This window comes from Molothrus ater, chromosome 3 (genome assembly GCF_012460135.2).
Source record: "Molothrus ater isolate BHLD 08-10-18 breed brown headed cowbird chromosome 3, BPBGC_Mater_1.1, whole genome shotgun sequence".
Taxonomy (NCBI): Eukaryota; Metazoa; Chordata; class Aves; order Passeriformes; family Icteridae; genus Molothrus; species Molothrus ater.
This window is the reverse complement of record NC_050480.2, coordinates 11,369,790-11,383,941: the sequence shown is the minus strand read 5'-3', so window position 1 is coordinate 11,383,941 and position 14,152 is coordinate 11,369,790. Positions and strand designations below refer to the sequence as shown.

Here is a 14,152-nt window from a genome sequence, read left to right as displayed (position 1 = left end):
GTAAATAAAGATCCAAGTTTGCTTTAAAAAAAAAAAATAAAAGGCAGCTTGGCAGATTAAGCCATTTGGGATTGAATTAAGGGTATCCAATATCAGATATGGAATTTGGGCTTTACTGAAGCATATGACAGTGAAAATGGGTGGGAAAATATGAGGGGAGAGAAAACCATGACCAGACACTCCTAAGCAAGAGATTGAAACTGGCAGACTTGGTTGGATATAACTGGAGACAAGAATTTGGCTCAAAGTATCTTTGATATTTATTTTAAAATAAAGAACATCTGTGAAGACTGAGAGAAGGAAAACATTTTCGACATTTTATATTTAAACATTTTGAGTAATAAAGTCCCACTCTAAGAACACAAGAAATGTCAAATGTGCCCTATAAATACACAAATCTCAAAAGCAAGAACTGATGCATCTATAGCTATTATTCCCCTATTTTCTCTTCAATGTACATTATCTGTATCACTGTAAAACAGCAGAGAACTGAAATTTCCAATTTCCTCAAAAAGGCAGTTGAAAAGTTTGAGATGCATTTACTCTTAAAAGCTTCAGACTGCAATCTAATATCAAAATTCCACCATATACAATTATTTTTGTATGGGATTAAGTGTTTTATTTTCTCATTATGCATGCTATTCATAACCAGCATTTTATCTCTTCACTGTGGACTACAAAGGAAAATTAACTGTCTAAATTAATGTCAAGAATTGGCAACCATCCCACATGGACTATGCTATGCAAAGGACTGCACACACCCAACTCTCTTACTTTCTATTTTTCTAGGCATAGCTGCAGTTAATATCCAGTCTACCACTGTTATTGTACAGAGAGTGTGTCTAATATTCTTCAGATCCAGGGGTTTTTGTTTTGCTGCATCTAAATGGGACTCTAGCATTGGCTAAGTTTTACCTCATTACCTCCAATTGACATAAAACTGTTCATGAATCTTACATTATTTGGGTTCTCCTTTTAAATGCAGCCTTTATCACTTCTTTAGACACAATGAGATATTTTAATTTCTGCCTACAGTAAAGCTCACTGGCCATTGTGCTTGGGATATTATTATCCCAGCACTGAGCAAGCATGACACTCTCACTGTTTTCCACCACCACTGCACTTCAGTAATGACAGTTAGCTGCACACTGTGTACAGGTTTTAGCATGAATCCACTCAGCTGTTCCATCTTTCAGTGGGAGCTGAAAATAATTATTGTACTCTCTCATCATGTCAGCACACACATTTTGTTTAGAGGATGGTTTTGTTAACAAGAGAGGAAATGCTGTCCAGTGTCTATTCACTCAGATGCACCTGGAAGTGATTAGGTGAGAGATCTCTTTCAGATCCCTGCTGTAGCTGATCTGCTCTGAGATCCTGAACCACATTTTTCCACATTCCAAACCAGTGCCCTATATACCAATCTGTGAAGTGTTTTGTAGTGGAACTGCTGAAGCTGTTTCACTACATGCCAGTCATTCAATATTCACAAGAGAAGGGACAAAGGACTTGAATTTGGATGTCCTGTATGCATGAATGCCTTAATTACCAAACTATAGTATTTGTTTCTCCTTGTGGGTATGGAAATACTTGGACAATGTGGTGCAATTTCAGCAGGGAGTTTTACCAAGACCATCCACTTCTGGCATCATTAAGTCCTCCTTCAAACAATTCTGAGTCTAATGGATTCAACCCTGTGAGGTATTTCTGCTTTCTCACATAAAATTCTAACTCCCTTTCTAACTTTTCATCAGGTCCTGCACATGAGAGAAGCAGGGAATGCTCAGTTTGGGAATTTGGCCAGGGTATAAACTACATATCTTGAAAGCTCTGCAGTGAAGAAAGAGTTACATAGCAGTCACTGTTTCAAGAGACATAAACTCACTGCAAAAGCCAACAGATACTTATCACATATGGCTGGGGGAAAGAATAACCTAAAGGAACAGATGGAAATCCTACCTGAAGAGCATATCAAAACACAGGCAAGCCAAGAGAGTCAAACACAGTCTTTTGTCCTGAACTTGTGAAGGCTCACACAACTTAAGAGTGCAGGAAGTAATAATAATCTCCAAGTTCTGAGTCTGTGGATGCCTCTGCAAGATCCAGGTGTATGGCTATGTTTTCACAGAGAAATAATACTTTTAACTTAAAGACCAGGTACTCCATGAACTGTTAAGCTATAAGCTCACAACGAACCCCTTTTCCCTGATTTTCCATCTTAACAGCATTAGTTAATAATTTGAAATCTAGAAATTTTACCAGTCAATTTTTATTTGCTGCATATATGTTATGAAAGTGCATTCAAAAGTGTTCTTTATTTTAGAATCCTAGAAACCTTCAAAATCTAGAGGCTTATGAGTGTCTTGACGAAGCCACATCTGTCCAAGGTGAGGAGCATGATGGATGCTCATCATGGTTTGATGTGGAAACTGCTTTCTAAGCAAAAAACACCAGACAGAAACAGCACCCTTTTCTTCTGGTACAATTTGGAAAATTAATATACTAGATTTGCTGTAGTTAAGACTTCTTTAACTCCTTTCATCTGTTCTCTTTCATGACAATGGAATTAGGCCTACACAATAGAATAAAGAAACGAAGCTATCCCTGGAGGAACCTACTGAATGACAGTAGTTAATTGAGCTAAACTCTTTTCTTTCCACTCACTTTTCCAATTTCCCAGCTGTTAAGCCTTTTTTATTTTCAAAGGAAAAATTACTTTTCACCCTATGGGTTTACTTTCATGATGATAAAAAAAAAGTTAGATGCATACAAGTTTTTACTTTGTTTAAATGGAGAAGTTTCGTATGGGAAACAATAAAGCTTCAAGAAAAACACAAGAGATCAAACCTGAACCTTGGCCTTATCAGCACTATGCCCAATATTGCACACAACATAACTTCCTGTGCATTTATGGATGTTTGTCCACACTCAGGACTAAGAACTTGTCTTGAGTTTTGCAAATTTCTCTCCCCATGTTTTCAACCAATTTCTTGAAGTCTTTCGAGATGGGCAACGCATCATTAAACAGTGGAGGATCTAGAGCAGCAAGGCTAAGATGCTAAAGCCACAGGGAAGGTATCAGAGAGCAGCAGTCTCCACAGGAGCTGCAGCATCAGAAAGCCTCAAAGCAGAGTCAGATGTTAGCTCTTCAGAAAAAGCTTGCATAGTTCGCCTTTTCTTCCTCCCCCACTATTTAAAAAAGAAAATACCAAAGGGAAAAGCAGACATATGGAACAGTCCCTCATATTATGTGAAGCTTTAGTTACCTACTGTGCCCTGCTTTTAGTACAATTTAATGTAATAATGATGAAATGAAATCAATAATCTCACACGAGACCAGAAATTATTGGTGTTTTGTAGTGTATTCAATCACCATTTACATCACTGTTATATCCAATTTCTATATTGGCATGAAATAATAAATGTTTATATATGTGTGTCCATATAAGAGTCAATGCATCTAACATTTTCTTTTATATTGTAGAAACTAAATGCTGTAAGCCTTTTTTTTTTAATGAAGAATGCGTTTTTCCAAATCTCAGGGAAAAAAAAAAACCATCACTCAACACTAAATCTTTGTAGAGAAGTTTTAAATCCTTTGACAAAGTATTAAACCAAAATAGTGGTATGAAACCTGGATGTCTGGTGGCCTTCAATATCCCTTTTTGATTAATTAAAGCTTTCAATGCAGTCAGAGTCAGCAACATACCACTGCTAGAGAGGTAGGGACATTAGATGACAAAAATGTACTCTCTATTATCCAGGGCTAAGGAAGGAAAGTGCTAGCAGTAGAGCATAAGTTTAATATTTTTAAATTTCTGTGCAAATTTGAATGAATAATTTTTGGAATCCCAGATATAATAAAATAGAGTCAGACAGGTGTTCAGACTTGCAAAGTTCATGAAAACATTCTGATAAATCTTACAGATACTGAAATTAAACACTTCTATTAATCAAGACGGAATGGTGTAACAAGATTTAGACCCAGTTTCCAGTCTCTCTCGTGTTCTCATTAGTGACTCATATTTAAACAGCTACTGTGTTAAATTCACCCTTACTATTGTGGGGAAAACTGGGCATTAATTTACACCAGAAAAAAGTCCCACTGAAATGAAATATTCCAGGTAATCCACGTTTGTGAATGTGCTGGGCAGCTAATCTGCTGTATTCCTCCTACAAACCATGGAACACCACCACCAATCTCTACAAACCTACCCTTGCTGACAAAGTCAACTCCATATTATATTAACTTCCACTTAGAATTAGTATCAAAAATACCAGGGAACACAGTTTTAAGTCCAAAGATTTAGAGGATGATAGGCTGCTCACTGATGTCTGAAAGAACAACTAAAATAGAACTTGTAAATATTAAAAATGTTACTGTAAGAGATATAAATACATAATTCACATAAAGCTCTTACCCAAAACCTAGCTTTGACTTTAGTACAAAATCTTCTCCATACAAACCTTAGGAAAGAATCATAAGCAAATTCCATTTTTATTGCCTATTTTGTTTTCAGTGCCTTTATCAAAATGTAGGGAGAGAGTAAGTTTCTGCCCAAAATAAATGCATAAAAATCTGCTCTCTGGCTGCATTGAATCATGCTACACTCAAAGTATTGAGGCAACCCTTTGCAGGGTTCCCATCACAGTTTCCCTCCTAGGAACAGGCTTCATCCATTTCCAGTGCTGAAAAAGCCCCCAACAAATAGCTTTGGTTGATTATCATAATATCATCTGCCAGTGCTATTATGTTGTATCAGCAGACACATTATAAACTTCTATTTTAGGTGCTAAATTTCCAAACTGTGAAAAAAAGGTCTGAACAGAAAGTTGATATTCAATAATGAGTAATTTTCGCATACATTTAAAAAGAGCAGTGCATTCATATTTTAATACCACAGGGGAAAAATGGTATTTAATTCCTATTTCACAAGGAATTCCTATTTCAATAGTTCAATATTCCAATAATTCCTATTTCAAGATACATTGCTGCATAAAAGCAACTTACAAGGAACTTGTTACCTGAATTTTTTTTTCATTTTCTTCTTCCTAAGAAGAAGAATTGAGGTGATGCAAGCAAGGTTCTGCATAGTGTGCTTTGTAGGTTGGATCATTTTCTCACATCCAGAGTGTCTTTTTGAGTTAATATCTTGACTTCTTGCACAGGAATAGCTCTGTACATAGTGCCAGTAAAGTTCTTTATTCCAATCAGCACAATACAATGACTGGAGTGTTTTGATGAAACAGCGAAGCCCTACAATACAAATCTGGGTTTTTTTTCTATTAATATTTAATATTTCTGAGACCTTGAAAATGAAATGGCTTTAATTGTTATATTTGATTTTTTTAAAAAAAATCTACTTTCTTGTAGCTACTTTTATTTTCCAAATCCTTCAATGACGGGTGAAATCCTGGCCAATTCAAGTCAGCTGAGTTTTGCCACTGACTTCAGTGTAACCAAGATTTCACTTGGTTACAACAACAAGTTTTATATCAAAAAGAAAAAAAAAAATCTAAATGTAATAAAGAGCTCTGACTAACAGCAAGTGCAAATCTGTTTGATAGATGATGTAGCCTATGTACCAATAAACACTACAGATCATAACAGCCCAGCAAGGACATCCTTAAGCTACTGAGTAAGAAGCTATGCATATGTTTTTAAGAACAGATTAAATGCAAAATATTGACATTTATGTTGGTCTATCAAATGCATCAGGTACATTTGGGGAAGAAACACCAATAAATTGACTAGTCTAGTATAATCAAGTTTGAAAATCTAGGTTTACTAGGCCAAAATTTAATAATTCTTAAATGCGCATTAGCAAGATAAATCCTAAATTGAGCTGGCTGAGTGCTTCATGACTGTTCTCTTTATCCACTTAGCCATCATTGAAAATGGAATATATTGGCAAAAATAATTGTCTGTTTTGTCTCTTCATCCCATTGTTTACTCTTGTTTCTGCCAAAGCTTTCAGCAAAAATTTATTTTTAGGTATTGCTAGATATCTTAGTAATAGTTTTTTTCTGCAGCAGATATAAGAACACATACAATTTTAAAAAATCTTTTAAAAAGCCTATTTATAGTTGAAATTCATAACAAATAGGAGTAATTGTCTCTTGCAATGAATTAGACTAACTAGTTTTTAAATGTGTATTTTAAAAGAATACATCCTCCAAACCTTTACAGAGTGTTCCTCTGACAACAATTTTGCAAGAGCAAGGAAACAATGCCACTGTGATGCTGTGAGCTGGGCAATACTATGGTAAACTGTTGCTAATTATTATTAATGATGTGATGTTTTTTTATTTATAAATCATAGGTTATGTGATCAGATTAAAAAAAAGGCCAATTTAGATTATTATTGTACCAAAGTGGTTCTGCTTTGTTAGGTTAATTTACTTGAATTCACTATACAGCAATGACAGTAATAGAAAATGTTAAACCTCTAATTTTCAATGCATATCCTTGTTGTAGAAGTAAAATACTCCCTGCATTCAAATACAATGTTCTCTATATTAAATGCTTGATCCTTTGCAGTGCTGATTGGAGGAAAAAAACTTGACAAGGCAGTACATATCTAACTGGCCTATCTTTTAACAACAGTGAAGAGTTTGGACCCTTTTTCCAATCTATTATTCAATAGCACTGTGTTTTATGTCTTTGCCCTTATTAGAAGAGATTAGGATGAATTTGCTATGCTAACTACTGCTAAACTAATCAAAATAGTCTGGAGTATCCAAAAAGTTATTAGACATTTTGATTAGATTTGTAAAAATCAGATGGTGATCATTTAGCTGATACAATACACTTAAAATCAAACTAAGATTAACATAAAAATATTATTCTAACCCTGTCCAGCCAGGTAAGCCAGGTCCAAGAAGGACCAAAATTGCCTATTTAATAGACAGAAAGGAAGGTTTTGCTTAGGAAACATCTAACAAGATCTCCAAGACTGAAACCTCAGAATGAGCCTTTCTCTTTAAATCAACTGGTTATTAAAATTATATGGCAGGTTTTTGGTGTGGCTACCTTTTATAAAAACAGCAATTTTGCAAAGGATTCCTGGTAATTCTTGGAACTTTTTCCCTCTCCCTCCATTTGCTTACTTGAAACAGAAGTAAATATAATGATAAGCAGCCACTAGTTATTTTCTCTTTTTATGCATTTAATCTATTTGCAACCTTTGAAATTTTTTGGCTCCTGAGAGCCAAAGTGGAAATTATACATGTATTAAAAGAGCACCAATTCAGTTTTGAAAATTTCTAGTAAAAAGTCATTGAGGGAAATCTTTCCTGTCCCAAACCCATATTACCTGGAACTAGAATCAAAACATATTTTGGCCCAAAATCATGAATCAGTTTCAGCAACCAGTTTTCATGTTGTAATAAAACTCTGCCTAGATCAATATATTCACTAAGGAACTGCTTAGTTGTGTAATAAACACTTCTGAGTGATTTTTAAGCTGCTGATATACCAGGGTCTACCACGTCCTGAGGAGATACACTCACAGAATCACCACTTAAAGAGGTAAGGTTTGCATCAATTTCTAATATAATGCACCTGAGAACAACAAGATTTCATAAGTGGTTGCTTGAAATACAGGATCTTATTATTCGTTTGCACCCAAACACAACTGATGAAGAACATAGGGATTTCTTTCTTGCAGATCATAAAAAATGTAAGTGCTTGAAGTCTGGTGGTTTTGTGGCTGAGCCAAGACACTACTCAGGTTGCAAACAAAGCACTAAAAACTGCTACTAAAAATACTTTGAAAAACATGGTGAGAAGTGATTTTCTTGCAACTCAAATTAAATTTGTTCCCTTGGTAGATGACTGAGCAAGAGGTATTATAAAAGTGAAGTAAGGCTCAATACAACAAAATTTTGCTCTCTCTTTCCCAACTTGATTTTTTCATATCAGATTAAAAATTAATCAATTGATAAAACTTTCCATATTAATGCATCCCACAACCTGATTCATTGAATGGAATAACTAAAAAGCATAATGAATTGATTGGCCTATGCTGTATATTTTGTCACATATTCATTAGGCATAATTTCCCACAATAGAGAGAGTTTTAAAACTAGATACAAATATTGCAGCAAAATTTGAGACTATAAGCATTGTGCAGTAGAATCCCATATCTGAGTTTCAAGCAACACAAAAATATTTATCTAAAATTACTCCCAGGTGGAATGGTGATACCATTATGTATCCAGCCAAATATTTGGATTTGCTGATAGTATTTGCTGGGCATAGGAAAAACCCCAGTAAAGAGCCTTGCAATCAAAACAAAACAAAACAAAAAATATACATTAGGTGACTTATCAAAGAAATTACAATTCATGCATGTTTTGAAACTCAATTTTCTGTCCCTGTGTTTCATTTTACAAAACAATACAGATGGAACTAACCAAGGAGCAGGCAGTTCATGCCTGCTTTCCATCAGATGATTGCAGGGGAATTGTTGTATCCTTTGAAATACAAGTGGCATCTTCTCACCTGCTGAGTTTAATTTCAGAGTCCAGAACTATCATTAAAAGAACTTTTTTTTAAGATGTGTACTACCTTTCATTCTTTCTCAACACTAACAGAAAGCTTTTCTCGACAGGCAGATACCTTTAGCTTCCCCTAGAGAAAGCAAATCGTCCATCCAAAGGATGCATGAATGGGAGGCATAATGTTCAAACCCCTTTTGGAGTGTTTTAAACACTGCTTCTTTCCTCATGAATGGGAAACATGAACATAGTCTAAATATCAGCATCTGAAGCTATGCTCAGAAGTTTCTGAGGTATCCAATCCCTTGTTTAACTTCACAGGCATCTCCTTCTTTAGTGCCACCATTGCTTTTGAGCAAGTCAGATCACTAAGGTAGCTAAAAAGCATGTCCAGGAAACATGTTCATGATTATTTGCATGTGCAGGAGATACATTTTTCCTACCTAGTCCTGTATAAACAGGATTTAGGTTCAATTTATTTTTAGATTTACCAAAATATAAGCATGAAAAAGAGAACAGGATTAGAACTGAACTATGTCAACCTTGTAGTCCAGATCACCCCCAAAGTCTAGGTCAGCTCATATGAGGATAAAAATTACATTATTCAGCTCTTACTAGCTAGTCAGTAGAAAGAAAAACCTTTCCTAATGTCATCTTACTCTTTATTGATTCTTCTCCTCTTGTCCCCTTTTCAGTCCCAGCTCTCCCTTACATAAGCATAATCAAATTACAAGAGCACTATCTGATCAAATTCTACTTTGCCCATTCTTGGCTTCATCTCTATTATTAGAGTCTCCCTAGTGCCTTTAATTTAATGAAAAGCCCTGCAGCCTAAATGTCATTGCTATTCTAGATTCCTATTTTAAATCTTCAGGCCCTGCAAGGCCTCACAGAAGACACTACAGGAGTTACAAGGGTGGAGCATACACCAGAATGCAGGGCTGGAGCAGACCCAATACCTGAGCAATAACTCTCTAAAGACAGGAGAGCAGTGTGTTTGTCTCAACAGGGGTGCATGAGGTGTGGAAGAAAGGTGAGATTGGGTGCAAATGATACTGGGTCTTAAGCAAAGCCAAAAAAGATGAAATCTCTTGTGTATTTTTTTTTATTATTATTGAGTTTTAAATAGCTTAATGAAAAGTGTGGGATTTTTTCTAAACTTTGGGGAAAAATAATTCTGATGTTATAGATTAGCAGTTTTTTCAATTTCCAGCCCATCTGTGGGCAAAAATTTACACCTGTGATGAAATGCAGGTCAGTTGGGTATGGCTTTCAAAATGCCTGGTTTCATTCATATAAACACTCTAACAATTTTAAATACACACAAAAAATACCTGCTAATGCCATCCTTACCTTTGGTACCTAGCTGCACTGGAAACAAAATTACCATTCAATGAAAGCCTTGTCAAAGATGAGATAAAAATGCATCCTGCTTCTCTTCCTCTGGCAATTTGGACATTCATGTCAAAGTTATGTAAGGGCCAGAGATAAGAAAATCCACATATGGTAATTCATACACCCAGTTTACTATAACATATGGCACAGTATAACATGAACATGTGCTCACTGCCCTCCCCCATTCCTTCTTTTTTTTTTTTAAATTTGGGAGTCTCATAAGTAATTTCTGAATGTATGGGAAGTTTTATATGCATGGAAAGCTCAGCAGCTAGTAAAGAACTTGTTAAAATGGACGAGTAGATTAAATCCACACAGTAATAGCAGAGATGGTTACCTAGGCTGACTATTCACAGAATGGTAGTACAAAAGAAAATGGCATTTTTGGTGAGTGCTGGCAGTGAGAACAGGCTCCATGGTAGCACCAGTCTTTAGTTCCACTTACTTGGGTGATCAGTTTATAAGGCTGTTTAATGAGAATTGAGCAGCTTTCTGCAAAGCACTTTCTAGACCAGAAATCTGTTGAATAGATGGAATTTTAAAGTTCTACATGTGAGTATATTACATAAGCATCATTTCATATGCACCACTATATGTATGATACATAAGTATCCATGTATGCATATATCTTGCAAAAGTACAAAAAATTTTCACATTTTTCCTAATATTTATGGTGTTTCAATGCTATTAAAAAAAAAAATGGCATCCAAACATAGAAGGCAACTCATCAGCTGACTCCTTACGTGACAGACCCAGAGGCAACTCCAAATCATCAACACAACTGCCTGAGGAGACTGCCAAGGAGCCAGCTGCTGCTACTGGAAAATCTTCCAAAGCTTTGCATCTGTGGCCTGTTACTGCTGTCCAAAAACATCCACCACAGTAAATGAAAACAATAGTAATAATAAACAAAAAAAAAACAACAGCAACAACAACAAAAAATCCATCTATGTTGTGAAAAACTCATAACATGTTACATAACACACAGTATGCATCAGGGCAAGTTGCATCTTTTCTCCCAGATATTCCTGTACTGTAATCTTGCAGTATATTGTTCCTGACTTGCCTCTGGTGCCTTCCATCAACTTGCAACATCTGAGCAGTTAAAACATTAAGGAAGCAATTTAGGAACATAATCATGGATGTGTAGTGGCTTTTTAGACACCTAGATCCCAGCTGCCTGAAGGACACCAGGTTATGTCCCAAAGGTCATGCAGATGTTTAAAAATCTCTTGAGACTGTTAAACACAGTCCTCTCACAAATAGCTGTCGTGTGCTTTAGCCACAACAGGAAAGTTAGACTTTATGCAAGATATTTTTATAGGATTTAGAAGTGAAAGTAGCTCTCTGACTTGCCCCTTCTCAGTGTGCTCTTGAGTTTCTGGATCAGTATATTTGCAAAATGTAATTAGACAGGATAAATACTGAGATGGGATTCACTTGTTCTACCTATTAAGCAGTAAAATCCCTCCTCTAAACACAGGAATAGAAATTCAGGCAATTAGAAAACAGTCCTTTCAAAGAATGCTTCTGCAAATTACCTCAGGTTGAGTTTGTTGTTACTAAGACTGACAGATGACCTGATAGCTTTTTCACTATCATTCTCCAGAAATTATTGAAATAGCTCAAATGATGAATGATTGATCAATGAATGAATATCCAGAAAGTTGCAATAGGATATGCTGAACAGGCTCTGAGTTCTTCTGGTACCTGTGATCTACAGCTGTACAAGACTCAGCAATGCAGTATTTAATCTACCTCCATGTGGAATCATTAAAAAAAAATAAATCTATCAAACCAAGTGAAAATCACCAAAAAAAAAGAAAAAAGAAAATTCACATGAACAGAAAATATCCTTGTGTGGATAGTTTTATTTTCCTCAAGTAAGGTATGTTCTGTCTTTGTAAAGCATTGTCTTTTCTTTATGTTGTTGGAAAGCCAGACAAGATTAAGGGATGAACAAAATCTGTGGTGTAAATGAAATAGAATTAGCAATAAAAACGTGTCCTCACAGAAAGTTCAAGAGTTTTTTAGAGCTTAAGAGGAGGACGTTTTTCCTGCAGACCACAGAGCTAGAAAAATGCTCTTGAGTTACAGGTTTTTCAAAGAGAACATTTGCTTTGGCAATTCTGTTTCATGAGGTTTAAAAGTTGAATTGTGAGTCTGCAGCACACAGAGATGAAGGTTCTAGATGGAAACATGTCTGGCTAGGTTGGGTTCAGCAATCCCCATGGGGAGCCTCAGTAATGTGAAGACATTTGAAAAAGCCCATACTGGTAACATTGATTAGGATGACAGTCTTTATGTTAGGTGCTTTAAGAATAATTTAACCAATCCTTTAAAAGCTACAGAAAATCTGAAGGATATATTTTCTTGGGGTTAAGGTTCCAGTTGCTTTCTCCTTCCATATGGAGACTACAGGCAACTTTCATAAATGGCTAAATCTAAAATAATTCCCAAGTTAAGCTTTTTATGCAAACTGGATAGTTTTAGGTTCTCAAATACTAGCTCATTGAATGAGTTATTCTAAACAAGGCTATCCTTTCCTTCCACATCCCACAGATATTTGTAGTGTTTGAGAAAGGGTTTTAAATGAGCCTTTTAAAATACTGTATTGTGTTTCTTGAAGCTTCACTGTGAAGTCTGATGAGCAGAGGAACAGTGATTAATTGTAGTTTGCTGTCTTGCATTCCAAAATAGCAATTTTCCAATTTAAATCTCTTGTATATTTTTGTAAGAGTGTAATTTATATTCTCCCTCCTGTGACTTCCCAAGTTAAGACACCATTTAGATATAATTCCACAATATTAGAATTGGGGAAAATGAAGCTCTTTTGACTGAATATTCAAGCAAAGAATCTGTTTTGGGCTATGCCATAAATCATGCTTGTCAGATCTTTCAAAGGAATTATTCTGTACAACTACCTTGTCTATTATTTAGAAAGCACAGACACTGAACAAGATAATTCAGCAGTACTGTATCTGATTTACATATGGTTGTCTCCCTTTAATCTCTGGCTTTCAAAGCACCATCTATTTTCAATTTAACTTCAAAATTTTTAAATTTTATTTTGATTGCCTCATAATTGCACTGCATGTGAATATTTAGAGCCTTTCGGGCTTCTACTCAAAGATGATCTGGGGGTTTGATGATAACTAATGAACCATGGCAACCAAGTGGTGCTGAACTCTTGCATTCAAGACACATAACTCACCATGAAATTACTGACACTTTAGGTTAGGCTGCTCTCTTGTTCTAAACATTTCTCAGGAAATTTTCTAATGGAAATCTTATATGGAACCAAGAGACTAATTCACAACAGACAATCAAGCATAAGGAAGCAATCTTCCGACTTGTTCCAGAATATTACATTTCAAGCAAATGTAATTTACATGTACATAAATTCCAAAACCTGCCACTGGAACCTCCATGTCAAAAAGTTACCTGTGAACCACTTTCCCACAGAAATACTTTTCAACAGAAGTGTTTGTTTTCAAGTCATTTATATTATGAAACATCACATTTTTATCTGGCAGATGGAAAGCTGAAAAAGATAAACTGGTTGGTGAAATCCTGTTGAAAACCTGAGAATTTAAATATGCAACTATGGGGCAGATTTCTTTGTTTATAAGGTTTAGAGGATGATTATTTTGATTTCTTAAATCACTACTGATAAAATGAAATATCAATTTGCAAAAAAAAAAAAAAAACCAAACAAACAAAAAAATGGAGAAAAATATATGAAAAAATAGGAGTTGTTCAGCATTGGAGAAAACAAATCATTGCTAAAACAGAGACAGATTAAGATTTCAAAGAATTCTTACTCTAGAATTTTATTGAAGGGGAAAGATGAAAACAGTAGTACCAGCTAGAAAACTTAAATTGGGAAATTCTTTGGAATATGTGTCAATAGTATATTATATGACGTGTATTAATAATAACTAGGGTAACTGTCCAGAAATTACCACTTAATTATTTACTTTCTTTAAGAATTAAAGACATACAATTTTCCTGCATTGAAACTAGCATTGAAACTTGAGCTATGAACTGCCCTCTAAAATTAGAATTGCAACACGAAAGAGACACTTAAGTTAATCTGTTTTGTGAAATCAAAAATATGTGTGGCAAATTATGCTTCAGACTGGACTGTACAGATTATTTGGGTCCACACATAAATGCAGGTTTGACTAAAGAACCTACAGGGTTTAACAGTAACCTCATCAATTTATTTAACACTAGCTGGATTTACTTGTAT

At 35.2% G+C, this 14,152-nt stretch overlaps 1 protein-coding gene across 29 annotated transcripts in view; it reads right to left on the bottom strand.

The window, feature by feature from the left end:
* The window catches only part of NRXN1 (neurexin 1), a 678,846-nt gene that overhangs the window by 296,782 nt on the left and 367,912 nt on the right, over positions 1-14,152 (bottom strand). The gene's annotated exons all lie outside the window — the stretch shown is intronic.